The sequence below is a fragment of the Trachypithecus francoisi genome, unplaced genomic scaffold, assembly GCF_009764315.1.
Source record: "Trachypithecus francoisi isolate TF-2019V2 unplaced genomic scaffold, Tfra_2.0 Contig01585, whole genome shotgun sequence".
In the NCBI taxonomy this organism is placed as follows: Eukaryota; Metazoa; Chordata; class Mammalia; order Primates; family Cercopithecidae; genus Trachypithecus; species Trachypithecus francoisi.
Window position 1 is genome coordinate 6,081,307 of NW_022681444.1, and position 13,513 is coordinate 6,094,819.

The window sequence follows — 13,513 nt, forward strand, 5'->3', positions numbered from 1 at the left end:
AGTGCTGGCCAGAAAGGCTGTGTGACCAACCCTCACTAGTTCCTGAGGTCAGGGTCTCCATGTTAGGGAACAAAGCAGGAGACTTGGAACAGCCCCTATAGCTGCACTTTCAGAAGGTCAGCCTGTCCCATTCTTGTAACCTGGAGGTCCCTCCCTGTCTCCACCCCACTGAGCTGCAGGAGCAGCCCATCAGTGCACCTGATTGGAACACCCCAGATTGCAGGTCCTGGAAACTGGGCGCTAGGATCCGTTTCTCTGGCTGCAAAGAGTGGGAGGCCTGATGTGGGATATCCCTTCTCCCACCACACCCCAAGTAATGCTGAAGAGTAGGGCAGGAGGAGGTGCTGGGAAAACCGGGTTTCTTGGCACATGGGGGTGCAAGCACTGTGGTTGAAATTGGCCATGGCCAAGGCACTCCAGACGATTTCAGGTCATTTTTAGCCCCAGGCTGGAAAGGGGTCAGGGGACAAGTGACCTGGGCTCAGCCCCCAGCAGCTCCCAACCACCCCTCTCCCAAGCAACTCCTGATCCCTGCTTTTGAGGAAATAAACAAATAAAACCCCGCTATCTCCGAAGATTTTTCTTTAATGAAAAGGATTCGTTTTTCCAAGTTCTATTTCCAAAGCCGAGGCGATTGCCCGGCTGGAGCGCATCGTTGGCGACGCTTGCCCCCGTCGGACCCTGGCAGCGGCTGGAGGAGGCTCAGCCTCTCGGTCCGTCCGGAGGGCTTGCGGGAGGGGTTGGTTTGTTTGGGATTTAGGGGTTGGTTGAGGATTTGTTTTGTTTAGGTAGGGAGTATTGGGGTGATAAGTTAGAACAACTGCGAAACGAGTTAGCGGACGCATTCGGCCGGCCTCTTTCACCCCTGACTTCCTGCGGCTTGGGCTGAGGGCGGACCACGTTCGGCCCCGCCGCTGCGTGCAGGCTTCGTTCCGGCCGAAATTTGAAAGGAGGAAAAAAGACGCGATCGACTGAAGGACCCTGCCGGCCGGTACTGGTCACCCGCAGAGGAGAAGGAAGAAGGACGAGGATGCGGATGGCGGCGCTGGTGGCAGGGACCGGCGTCCCTGTGCGCGCGGACCGGGACCGCGATCCTCGCGCTGGGGCCAGCCAGCCGCCGCCCCGAGAGGTCTCGCCCGCGCTGAGCTCCGTCCCTGCGGCCCCCGCCCCTGTTGCGCCCGGAGCTCAGCCACAGATGTCCAGCCACAATTCTCGGTTGGCCGCAGACTCGTACAAGAATTGCGTTTGGACAATCAGTGGCGAAGCCCCTGAGTTCAGGGCCCTGGTCTCCTGCGGGGTTCCGCTTCGCTCCTAAAAAGCGCCAGACCAGGACATCTCGGAGCTGCACGTCGGACCACCTCGCAGGCGCTCAGCAGCGGCTGCCCATCTGGCGGTAAGGTGGATCAGCAAGCACGCGGATCCTGACCCTGTGCGGGGATCCCCATCGCCCCTGGCGTGGCTCCTTCGATCGCGGCCCGGAGTCCCCAGAGTGGCCCGCGTTGGGTCTCAGCGCCGCCCCAGGTCGAGGGGGAATCTCTTCTGTCAGGCCTGGGGAACCCCGACTCCCCTCTCCCTGCCCCCAGCCTGGACTCTCCGGGAATCCGGAAGGCAGGACCCCCAGGCCGGGTCGCGTTTCCGAGCCCGGGGTCCGGGTTGCTGGATTCGTGGGTCCCCCGCCCCCGCCCAGCCCCGCGCACGCACCGGCTCGGGCGCTCTCCGCTTTCCTGTGGCTGAGTCGCGGCCGGGGCGCCTGCGGTGGCGGTGGCGGCGGTGGCCTGGGCGGCAGAGAGTGCTGGAATGCGCCGCCGGGTCACCTGCAGCGCCCGGGGAGCCGGACTGGGAGCCGGCGGGCTGCCGAGGCGCAGGGCTGAACCCGAGCGGGCGCCTCTGGCGGCTCGGGGCCGGGGCGGGCTTTTAGTGGGCCGCTCCAACAATACGGGCCTGGCGCGGAGAAAGGGGCTCGGCTGCAATTGGTACTGGATTTGAATAACGCCACGGGGCCATCAATGGTCATTGTGTCGGCGGGTAATGAATCTCCGCTGTCTCTCGGGCTGGCCAGGCAGCTGCAACCTGCGCTCAGGCAGCTCTTAAAGACATAGCGTGCCCCTCCCCGGGGGCCGCCTCCCCCTCTACACCGGCCGGACCCCTCGTCCTCCCACCCCCACTCGGCGCCCTCAACTCCCGATGCCCCGCCTGCTCCCTCGGCCTGACCCCTTTGCCCATCGCCCCCTCCCTTCTCCTGGGCCAGGCACCAGCATCCCGGCCCTGCTCTCCCCTGGACCTGACTCAGGCCCCGGCCTTGGCTGAGCAATCCAGGAGCACCCAGGGAACCCCAGAGTCTTTTATGGCCCATCCCCTGTCTCCCAGCTGCATGGAAACCAAAGGCCTCTGGAGCCCCCCTCCCTAGGACCCTGCCCAGGGGCTTTCACTGGAGGGTGAAGGGGAACAGTCTGGAAGTCAGAGGGTCACCCCCTGAGAAGACCACGCTGAAGGATAAAGGAGAAGGGGGTACAGTCCCCACCCCTGGGCTGAGGATGCCATCCCTGGAGACCACACCCCACCCGGGAGCTGGAGCCTACCCCCTCCCCCCACCAAGGACCAGAGCTTGATTCCCAGGCTCCAGCAGGCTCCTGGATACCTCGGGGCTAGCAGCAGGGGTGGGGGGAGGGGAGCAGGTGGGTGTGAGAGGGGCGTGGAATCTGTGAATGCTTGTCTTGTCACTCTCTCTTCCATTGGGCAGTCCACCCATCCAGGAGAGCAGGGGCTCTGTCCAAGGTCTAATGCACCCCCGGCAGAGAAGGTTATCAGTCTACTGGGTAAATACATAGCCATCTTCTCACCCCTAAAGCCCAGCCTGTCTTTCCCAATGAACCTCACACCCTAAAGCGGGAGTGTGTGGTCATTTTTCCCATAGAGTCTGCCTTCCATTCACCCCAGGGTTCTCCAAGCACCCAAAATACCCCTGCCTCTGTCCTGGCACACCAAGCTGCCTTGCTTTGAAATGCTCTCCTGTCCTCACAATCTCTGGGTGGCCTTGCCACGTGCCCGGCTGAATTGTGAATATCGGTTTGTCTGAGTCTCCTCCCTAGGACAGGAAATGGGACCTATGGATCTTTGTGCCTCCAGGGCCTAGCCCAGTGCCCTCCCCCCAACCAATCATTAAATATCTGTGGGTGGTTGCACGCATGCCCGGTGACTTCAAAATGAGTCACATAGACTTCTTGGAGTTTCTTATAAAAGTTGAAAGAATGTTGCTTGTGGGGAGTAATTCTTGCAGCCCGGGTTTTACAGGGAGGGAGCCCTGCTAACCAGATTCCAACTCCTGGGAATGCTCCATTTGGTAATAATAACAGCAAAGAGTGTATTGTGTGCCAAGCACTAAGCTCTTTGAAGGTAGTAGCTCACTGATTCCTTACAATAACCCTGGAAAGTAAGTGCTGTTATCAGCTCCATTTCACAGATGAAGAAACTGCAGAGCCATCCTTCCTTAGGCTCCTGCCTGGGGCTTCCAGCTGGAGAGGGAAGGGGAGAATTCTGGAGGTCAGAGGGTCGCCCCCTGAGAAGACCATGCTGGAGGATAAGGGAGAAGGCAGGCAGCCCCAATCCCCAACCTCCAGAGACCGCACCCACTAGGGATCTAGAAACCCAGAGCTGTGGGACTTACTGCACACTCTAGTTTCCCAGACTTTTATTTAGCAGGTACAGAGGGGATGGACGTAAATGCACACTTAAAACGATGGGATCCAGGAGACACTCTGTGTCACCTTATAACATTATAATCCAGTCCCAGCCCCACCCCAGCCTGGCATGAACAGAACCAAGATAGAGTGGGCAACAGTAGTCTCTGATTACCGGGTGCCATGGCCCATCTCCATAATCCCAACACTTCGGGAGGCTGAGGCTGGAGGCCAAGGCAGGAAGATTGAGAGACTTGGTCTAAAAAAAAAAAAAAAACCAGCCTGGGCAACAAAGTGAGAACCCCAGTTCTACAAAAATAAAAATAAACATGATTTATTTATTCATTTTAAGAGGGAGTCTCGCTTTGTTGCCCAGGCTGGAGTGCAGTGGCGCAATCTCAGCTCACTGCAATCTCCGCCTCCTGGGTTCAAGCAATTCTCCTGCCTCAGCCTCCAGAGTAGCTTGAGATTACAGGCACCCGCCATCATGCCTGGCTAATTTTTGTATTTTAGTACAGACGGGTTTTCACCATGTTGGTAAGGCTGGTCTCAAACTCCTGACCTCAAATGATCTGCCCTCCTCAGCCTCCCAAAGTGCCAGGATTACAGGCCTGAGCCACTGCACCTGGCCAAAATAAACATTTTTAAATAAAAATGTAAAAAAGAGGGCCGGGCGTGGTGACTCGAGCCTGTAATCCCAGCACTTCGGGAGGCCGAGACGGGCGGATCACGAGGTCAGAGATCGAGACCATCCTGGCTAACACGGTGAAACCCCCGTCTCTACTAAAAAATACAAAAAACTAGCCGGGCGAGGTGGCGGGCACCTGTAGTCCCAGCTACTCGGGAGGCTGAGGCAGGAGAATGGCATGAACCCGGGATGCAGAGCTTGCAGTGAGCCGAGATCTGGCCACTGCACTCCAGCCTGGGCGACAGCAAGACTTCGTCTCAAAAAAAAAAAAAAAAAAAAAAAAGTAAAAAAGAGTTGGGGGCTGGCCGGGCGCGGGGGTTCACACTTGTTTTTTTTTGTTGTTTTTTTGTTTGTTTGTTTTTGTTTTTGAGGCGGAGTCTGGCTCTGTCGCCCAGGCTGGAGTGCAGTGGCCGATCTCAGCTCACTGCAAGCTCCGCCTCCCGGGTTCACGCTATTCTCCTGCCTCAGCCTCCCGAGTAGCTGGAACTACAGGCGCCCGCCACCTCGCCCAGCTATTTTTTTGTATTTTTTAGTAGAGACGGGGTTTCACTGTGTTAGCCAGGATGGTCTTGATCTCCTGACCTCGTGATCCACCCGTCTCGGCCTCCCAAAGTGCTGGGATTACAGGCTTGAGCCACCGCGCCCGGCGTTGTTTTCTTTTTTTTTTCTGAGACGGAGTCTCGCTCTGCCGCCCAGGCTGGAGTGCAGTGGCGCGATCTCGGCTCACTGCAAGCTCCGCCTCCCGAGTTCACGCTATTCTCCTGCCTCAGCCTCCCGAGTAGCTGGGACTACAGGCGCCCGCCACTACGCCCGGCTAATTTTTTTGTATTTTTAGTAGAGACGGGGTTTCACTGCGTTAGCCAGGATGGTGTCGATCTCCTGACCTCGTGATCCCTCCACCTCGGCCTCCCAAAGTGCTGGGCTTACAGGCGTGAGCCACCGCGCCCGGCCTAGGGGTTCACACTTGTAATCCCAGCACTTTGGGAGGCCGAGACGGGCAGGTCAGGAGACCCGAGACCGAGACCATCCTGACTAACACGGTGAAACCCCATCTCTACTAAAAATACAAAAAATTAACCGGACGTGGTGGCGGGCGCCTGTAGTCCCAGCTACTCGGGAGGCTAAGGCAGGAGAATGGCATGAACCCAGGAGGGGAGTTTGCAGTGAGCAGAGATCGCGCCACTGCACTCCAGCCTGGGTAACAGTGCGAGACTCCGTCTCAAAAAAAAAAAAAAGCGTTGGGGGCTCCCAAGCTAGGTCCTAGCTGCCTTCTAGGAGAAGGGCTTTTCCGTCCCCAGGGTATGTTAGAATAATTTTTATTTATTTATTTATTTTTTTGAGACAGGCATCTCCCTATGTTGCCCAGGCTGGTTCTCGAACTCCTGGGCCCAAGGGATCCTTTCACCTCAGCCTCCCGAGTAGCTGAAATTTGACAGGAATGTGCCACCACGCCCAACTGAGCTATTTAAAGCCCATCAGTACTGGGCAGAGAAGTGAGTTGCCCTCACCCTCACCCTCAGGGAAATGAGGAGCCAAGAAGGCTGCTAACTGCAGTCACTGACCAGATATTGATGGAATGCCTACTGTGTGCTCGTCCGGGACTCGGCAGAGGACAGATGTCGCCGGAGGAGGTGCACAGTGTGCGACGGAGGCAGATCCTGGGGGAGGAGGAATGGGGAGTTAGGTGAAGAACTGTCTCAGGCGGAGGGAACAGCGTGCTCTAAAGAAGTACTTGGCGAGCTCGGAGAAGGAAGGAAATTTGGTGCGGCTGGAGCGCAATGAGGAAGGGGAAGTTCCACATAAAGCTGAGGTCGACCTTGCCAGGCACTTAGGCTGTTGGGAGGATTTGTGATTTTATCCTAAACGCGGTGGGGATCCTGAAAGGTCTGACAAGTTCAGATTTACATTTTTAAAGGTTTGCTGGGACTGAAGTGTGGAGAATGGGGGGAGGGGAGGCGGGGGGATGGGGCATGTTTGATGACCAGAGACCAATTAGGCTACTGCAGGTTCCCAGGTGAGGGCCGGCGGTGGCAAAGCAGGTTCTGTAGCTGCGTTCTCGACGGTCTGAGTGATTCTCTGTGAGCAACGCTTAGTGGACCTGATGTTTGCAAGGCACTGTGTGTGCGCTGGAGGTAGGGGAAGGGAGAAAGGCAAATAGTGTCCTTACCCCCCAGAAGTACCCAGTATCCAGTGGACAAGTGGACCAACAGACACAAATACCCAGCCAACTCTAATGAAAGAGCAGAGCCCCAGGAAAGCATGGTAGCTGAAGAATTAGCAAGGTTCTGGGGATTATAGAAGACAGATTCATTTGAACAGGGAGGCTGTGGGAAGAGTTCAGCAAGAGCCAGCATTGCCTTGGGCTTCCAGGACAAGTGATTCCAGGAGGCTGAATCTTAGTGACAGTCCCTGTGCCTATCCATCGTGCCTGTCCTGCCTCCCTAGAGATGGGTGGGTGTTAGGAGGATCCAAACACCCTCTGCATGTGCTTGCAGTTAAGTAATGTGTCATCATGAGCTTCCACCATCACCACTATACACCCCCGGTGTGCATGCACACACACACACATGCACACACACAAAACCAACTCTCAGGAAGATGGCAGAGTCAGCGGGGCGCAGTGGCTCACACCTGTAATCCCAGCACTTTGGGAGGCTGAGGTGGGCGGATCACCTGAGGTCAGGAGTTTGAGACCAGCCTGGCCAACATGGTGAAAATCCGTCTCTATCGGCCGGGCGCGGTGGCGCAAGCCTGTAATCCCAGCACTTGGGGAGGCCGAGACGGGTGGATCACGAGGTCAGGAGATCGAGACCATCCTGGCTAACACAGTGAAACCCCGTCTCTACTAAAAAAATACAAAAAACTAGCCGGGCGAGGTGGCGGGCGCCTATAGTCCCAGCTACTCGGGAGGCTGAGGCAGGAGAATGGCGTGAACCTGGGAGGCAGTTCCCAGGTTCACTCCAGCCCCCGCAAGAGAGCGAGACTCCGTTTCAAAAAATAAAAAAGAAAGAAAATCCGTCTCTACTAAAAATACAAAAATAGTAGGGCGTGGTGGCAGATGCCTGTAATTCAAGCTACTCGGGAGGCTGAGGCAGAAGAATTGCTTGAACCCAGGAGGCAGAAATTGTAGTGAGCTGAGATCCCACCACTGCACTCCAACCTGGGTGACAGAGTGAGACCCTATCTCAACAAAAAAATAAAAAAAGAAGATGGCAGAGTTGTCCACACTGCCAGTTAAGCAAGCCCTTCCTTCCCACCAGGACTGGCTTTTTTTTTTTTTTTTTTTTTTGAGACAGAGTCTCAGTCTGTCATCCAGGCTAGAGTGCAGTGGCATGATACCGGCTCACTGCAACCTCCGCCTCCTAGGTTCAAGCAATTCTCCTGCCTCAGCCTCCCGAGTAGCTGGGACTATAGGTGCGAGCCACCACGCTTGGCTAATTTTTGTATTTTTAGTAGAGACGGGGTTTCACCACGTTTACCAGGATGGTCTCAATCTCTCGACCTCATGATCCACCCACCTCAGCCTCCCAAAGTGCTGGGATTGCAGGCGTAAGTCACTGCGCCTGGCTTTTTTTTTTTTTTTTTTTTTTTTTTTAGGTAGAGTCTTACTCTGTTGTGCAGGCTGGAGTGCAGTGGCGCAATTTCAATTTACTGCAACCCCTGTCTCCCAGATTCAAGCGATTCTCATGCCTCAGCCTCTCAAGTAGCTGGGACTACAGGTGTGTGCCACCATGCCCAGCTAATTTTTGTATTTTTAGTAGAGATGGGGTTTCACTGTGTTGGCCTCAAACTCCTGACCTCAAGTGATCCGCCCACCTCAGCCTCCCAAAGTGCTGGGATTACAGGCATGAGCCATCATGCCTGGCCTGGCCTGGCATTTTACCAAGGATTTTTTTTTTTTTTTTTTTTTGGTTATGGAGTCTCACTCTGTCACCCAGGCTGAAGTGCAGTGGCAAAATCTTGGCTCAGTGCAACCTCCACCTCCCAGGTTCAAGCGATTCTCCCTGCCTCAGCCTCCCAAGTAGTTGGGACCACAGGGGCCCATCACCACGCCTGGCTAATTTTTGTACTTTTAGTAGAGACAGAGTTTTGCCATGTTGGCCAGCTGGTCTCAAACTCCTGACCTCAGGTGATCCTCCTCAGCCTCCCAAAGTATTGGGATTACAGGCCTGAGCCACCGCGCCCGGCCTTTACCAAGGATTTGACCAAACATCATGCTCAGCACAAAGGACATGCTTAGTAAACATCTGTTGAACGAATGATGAATGAATGGATGGATGAATTGATGAATGCTTTATTGAAGTAATAATTAAATGAATGGGTAGATGGAAACAGATGCATGAAAAAGCAGACTTTGGGACAATGGAGTGAAAGATGAAATTAATAAGGAATTGACAGTGGGTACATGGATGTTTACAGCCAATCAGCTGAGGTTCTAGGTGTGGCACTTGAGGTATTGCTGTGGGTGGGGCTCATTGAAGGGGGCTGGGAGGGGCTTCCATCACGCAGCAGCCTCAGTTCTGCACTTCGAAGGCAAGCCCAGGAACCAGAGCATGCAGACAGGTGCCCAGGGAACAGCTGTGGTGACAGCCTCCACCTCGGTGCCAGATCGTTCTGTCCCTAGAGTCCTGTCCCCAAGTGTTTCTGTCAATCCAGGTTTCACCGTGACTTGGCCGGCAGCCTGGGATAGAGGAAAGAGCCCTATTGCTATTTGGTGTGTCTCCACAGGCCAGGCCCTTGCCCACTCTGGGCTCCAGTGGCCAGACCCATTTATACAAAGAGAATTCTCGCCGGGCACGGTGGCTCAAGCCTGTAATCCCAGCACTTTGGGAGGCCGAGACGGGCGGATCACCAGGTCAGGAGATCGAGACCCTCCTGGCTAACACGGTGAAACCCCGTCTCTACTAAAAATACAAAAAACTAGCCGGGCGACGTGGCGGGCGCCTGTATCCCAGCTACTCGGGAGGCTGAGGCAGGAGAATGGCGTGAACCCGGGAGGCGGAGCTTGCAGTGAGCTGAGATCCGGCCACTGCACTCCAGCCTGGGCGGCAGAGCGAGACTCCGTCTCAAAAAAAAAAAAAAAAGAGAATTCTCTAAGACTGGCCAGTGGTCTTACATGGTGACTGGCCAGGTGTCCTACCTCTAGAAATGAACTGATAACCTGACTCACTCCAGTCTCAGAAGATGCCAGAGCCAGGCCATCTGCCCCCACTCAGAGGGGATCCTAAGAACCCCTCCACCCTGCCTACCATGTTTCAGCTTACAGATGTTCCTCTCTATGAAGTGAGTGAAGGCAGAGCAGGGGAGTCTTCCAGGTTAAAACATGCACCTGCCCGGCACGCTTCAGCCCATCGTGCTGTGTTGATATCTTCCCTGACTAGATCACTCCCTGAAAGGATCATAGTTACCAGCTGTCTTGTTTGTCACCCTACTAGAGCAGAAGCACTATGAGGGATCATGTCCTGTTCATTACTATATCCCCAGCACCTAGAACAATGCCTGCCCCTTGGAAGGTGCTAAGTTTTTGGGTTTTTTTTTTTTTTTTTTTTAGATGAAGTCTCATTCTTGACGCCCAGGCTGGAGTGCAATGGCGCGATCTCGGCTCACTGCAGCCTCCGTCTCCCGGGTTCAAGCAATTGTCCTGCCTCAGCCTCCTGAGTAGCTGGGACTACAGTCGCCTGCCACCACAGCCAGCTAATTTTTGTATTTTTAATAGAGACACGGTTTCACCATGTTGGCCAGGCTGGTCTCAAACTCCTGACCTCAGGTGATGCGCCCACCTTGGCCTCCCAAAGTGCTGGGATTACAGGCATGAGTCACCACGCCTGGCTGGAAGGTGCTAAGTTTTTGTTTTCCTTTTTTCTTCTTTTTTCTTTTCTTTTTTTTTTTTTTGAGATGGAGTCTCACTCTGTCACCCAGGCTGGAGTGCAGTGGCGCGATCTCGGCTCACTGCAAGCTCCGCCTCCTGGGTTCACGCCATTCTCCTGCCTATCTCCCGAGTGGCTGGGACAATAGGCGCCCACCACCACGCCTGGCTAATTTTTCGTACTTTTAGTAGAGACAGGGTTTCATTGTGTTAGCCAGGATGGTCTCAATCTCCTGACCTCATGATCCACCTGCCTTGGCCTCCCAAAGTGCTGGGATTACAGGCGTGAGCCACCACGCCCGGCTGGAAGGTGCTAAGTTTTATTAAATACCTGGGTCGAGGAATAAATAAGCAGATACATGGACCATTGTAATCTAGTTAGCAACTACCATATACTAAGCACTGAGCACTGGGCTAAGCACTTGACATGCATCACTACAGCCCTTGAGAGAAATGCTATCACTTTCCATATTTTACCCAGTAGGAACCTGAGGCCAAGAGAGAGGAAGCAGCTTCCCCCAGGTACACAGCTCCTGAATGACAGAGATAGGTTGTATTGATTTCAATTCATCTTCTTTTTATTTTATTTATTTATTTATTTTAGATGGAATTGTTCTCTTCTTGCCCAGGCTAGAGTGCAGCGGCGTGATCTCGGCTCACTGCAACCTCTGCCTCCTGGGTGCCTCAGCCTCCCAAGTAGCTAGGATTACGGGCATATGCCACCACGCCCAGCTAATTTTGTATTTTCAGTAGAGACGGGGTTTCGCTATGTTGGTCAGGCTAGTCTAGAACTCCTGACCTCAGGTGATCCCCCTGCCTCAGCCTTCCAAAGTGCTGGGATTACAGGCATGAGCCGCTGCGCCCAGCGTCAATTAATTATTATTATTTTTAATAGAGACGGGGTCCCAGGCCAGGCACGGTGGCTCATGCCTGTAATCCCATCACTTTGGGAGGCCGAGGCAGGCAGATTGCTTGAGCTCAGGAGTTCAAGACCAGTGTGGCCAACATGGTGAAACCCTGTTTCTACAAAAAAATACAAAAAATAACTGGGTGTGTTGGTGGGCACCCATAATCCCAGCTACTCTGGTGGCTGAGGTGGGAGAATTGCTTGAACCCAGGAAGTGGAGGTTGCAATGAGCGTAGATCTCGTCACTGCATTGCAGCCTGGGCGACAGAGTGAGACCCTGTCTAAAAAGAAAGAGAGATCCTTCCTGGCTAACACAATGAAACCCTGTCTCTACTAAAAATACAAAAAAATTAGCCGGGCGTGGTGACAGGCGCCTGTAGTCCCAGCTACTCGGGAGGCTGAGGCAGGAGAATGGTGTGAACCTGGGAGGGAGAGCTTGCAGTGGGCCAAGATCACACCACTGCACTCCAGCCTGAGCTACAGAGCAAGACTCCATCTCAGAAAAAAAAAAAGAAAGAAAGAAAGAGAGATGAGGTCTTCCTATGTTGCCTAGACTGGTCCTAAACTCCTAGGCTCAAGTGATCTTCCCACCTCTGCTTCCCAAAGTGTTGGGGTTGTAGTTGTGAGCCACCATGCCCTGCCAAGAGCTGGTTGGTTTTTTTTTTTTTTTTTTTTTGAGATGGAGTTTCGCTCTTGTTGCCCAGGCTGGAGTGCAATGGCATGATCTCAGCTCACCGCAACCTCCACCTCCCAGGTTCAAACAATTCTCCTGCCTCAACCTCCCAAGTAGCTGGGATTACAGGCGTGTGCCACCACGCCCAACTAATTTTGTATTTTTAGTAGAGATGAGGTTTCTCCATGTTGGTCAGGCTGGTCTTGAGCTCCTGACCTCAGGTGATCTGCCCACCTCAGCCTCCCGAAGTGCTGGGATTATAGGCATGAACCACCGCGCCAGGTCCTAGGTTTGTTTTAGACCTAAGTCTGTCTATCTGCAAAGCCCACATTCTTCAATACTTCACCACCTCACCCCTCTTACTCTATTGCCCCAGTACCCAGTGAAGTAGGAACCATTGGAAGTTAAAGAGTTGGGACTCACGGGAGTTCAAGACCATCCTGGACAACATAGTGGGAACCCATCTCTACAAAAAAAAAAAAAATTAGCCGGGCATGGTGATGGGTGCCTGTAGTCCCAGCTGCTTGGGAGGCTGAGGTAGAAGAATTACTTGAGCCTAGGAGGTTGAGGCTGCAGTGAGCCATGAGTGTGCCACTGCCCTCCATGTGTGCCACTGCAGTAAGCCATGAGTGTGCCACTGCACTCCACTCCACTCCATTTAGAAACCCCGTCTAAAAAATAATAATAATTGGGATTCAGACATACTGTATAATTCCATTTATATGAAATATCCAGAATAGGCAAATCTAATGAGACAGAAAACAGATTAGTGGTTGCCTAGGGCTGGGGAGAAGGACAGTTGGGGAGAAATTGGGAATGATGGTTAATGAGTATGGGCCTGCCTTCCTTCCTCCCTTCCTTCCTCCCTCCCTCCCTTCCTTCCTTCCTTCCTTCCTTCCTTCCTTTGATGGAGTCTTACTCTGTCACCCAGGCTGGAGTGCAGTGGTGCAATCTCGGCTCACTGTAACCTCCACCTCCCGGGTTCAAACAATTCTCCCTGCCCCAGCCTCCCGAGTAGCTGGGATTACAAGCGCCCGCCACCACGCCCTGCTAATTTTTGTATTTTTCTAGTAGAGATGTAGTTTCACCATGTTGCCCAGGCTGATTTTGAATTCTTTTTTTTTTTTTTTTTTTTTTTCTGAGACGGAGTCTTGCTCTGCCGCCCAGGCTGGAGTGCAGTGGCCGGATCTCAGCTCACTGCAAGCTCCGCCTCCCGGGTTTTACGCCATTCTCCTGCCTCAGCCTCCCGAGTAGCTGGGACTACAGGCGCCCGCCTCGACGCCCGGCTAGTTTTTTGTATTTTTTAGTAGAGACGGGGTTTCACCGTATTAGCCAGGATGGTCTCGATCTCCTGACCTCGTGATCCGCCCGTCTCGGCCTCCCAAAGTGCTGGGATTACAGGCTTGAGCCACCGCGCCCGGCCGATTTTGAATTCTTAACCTCAGGTGATCAGCCCGCCTTGGCCTCCCAAAAGTGCTGGGATTACATGTGTGAGCCACCGTACCCGGCCTGAGGATGGGTTTTCTTTTCAAAATAATGAAAATATAAAATGGCTTCTTGTGATGGTTGCACAATTCTTGAATATACTAAAAGCTGTTGAATGATACACTTTAGGTAGGCAAATTGCATGGCATGTGAATTACATCTCAGTAATGCTGTTATGAAAAAAAAAGAGAAAGGCCGGGCCCGTTGGCTCACGCCT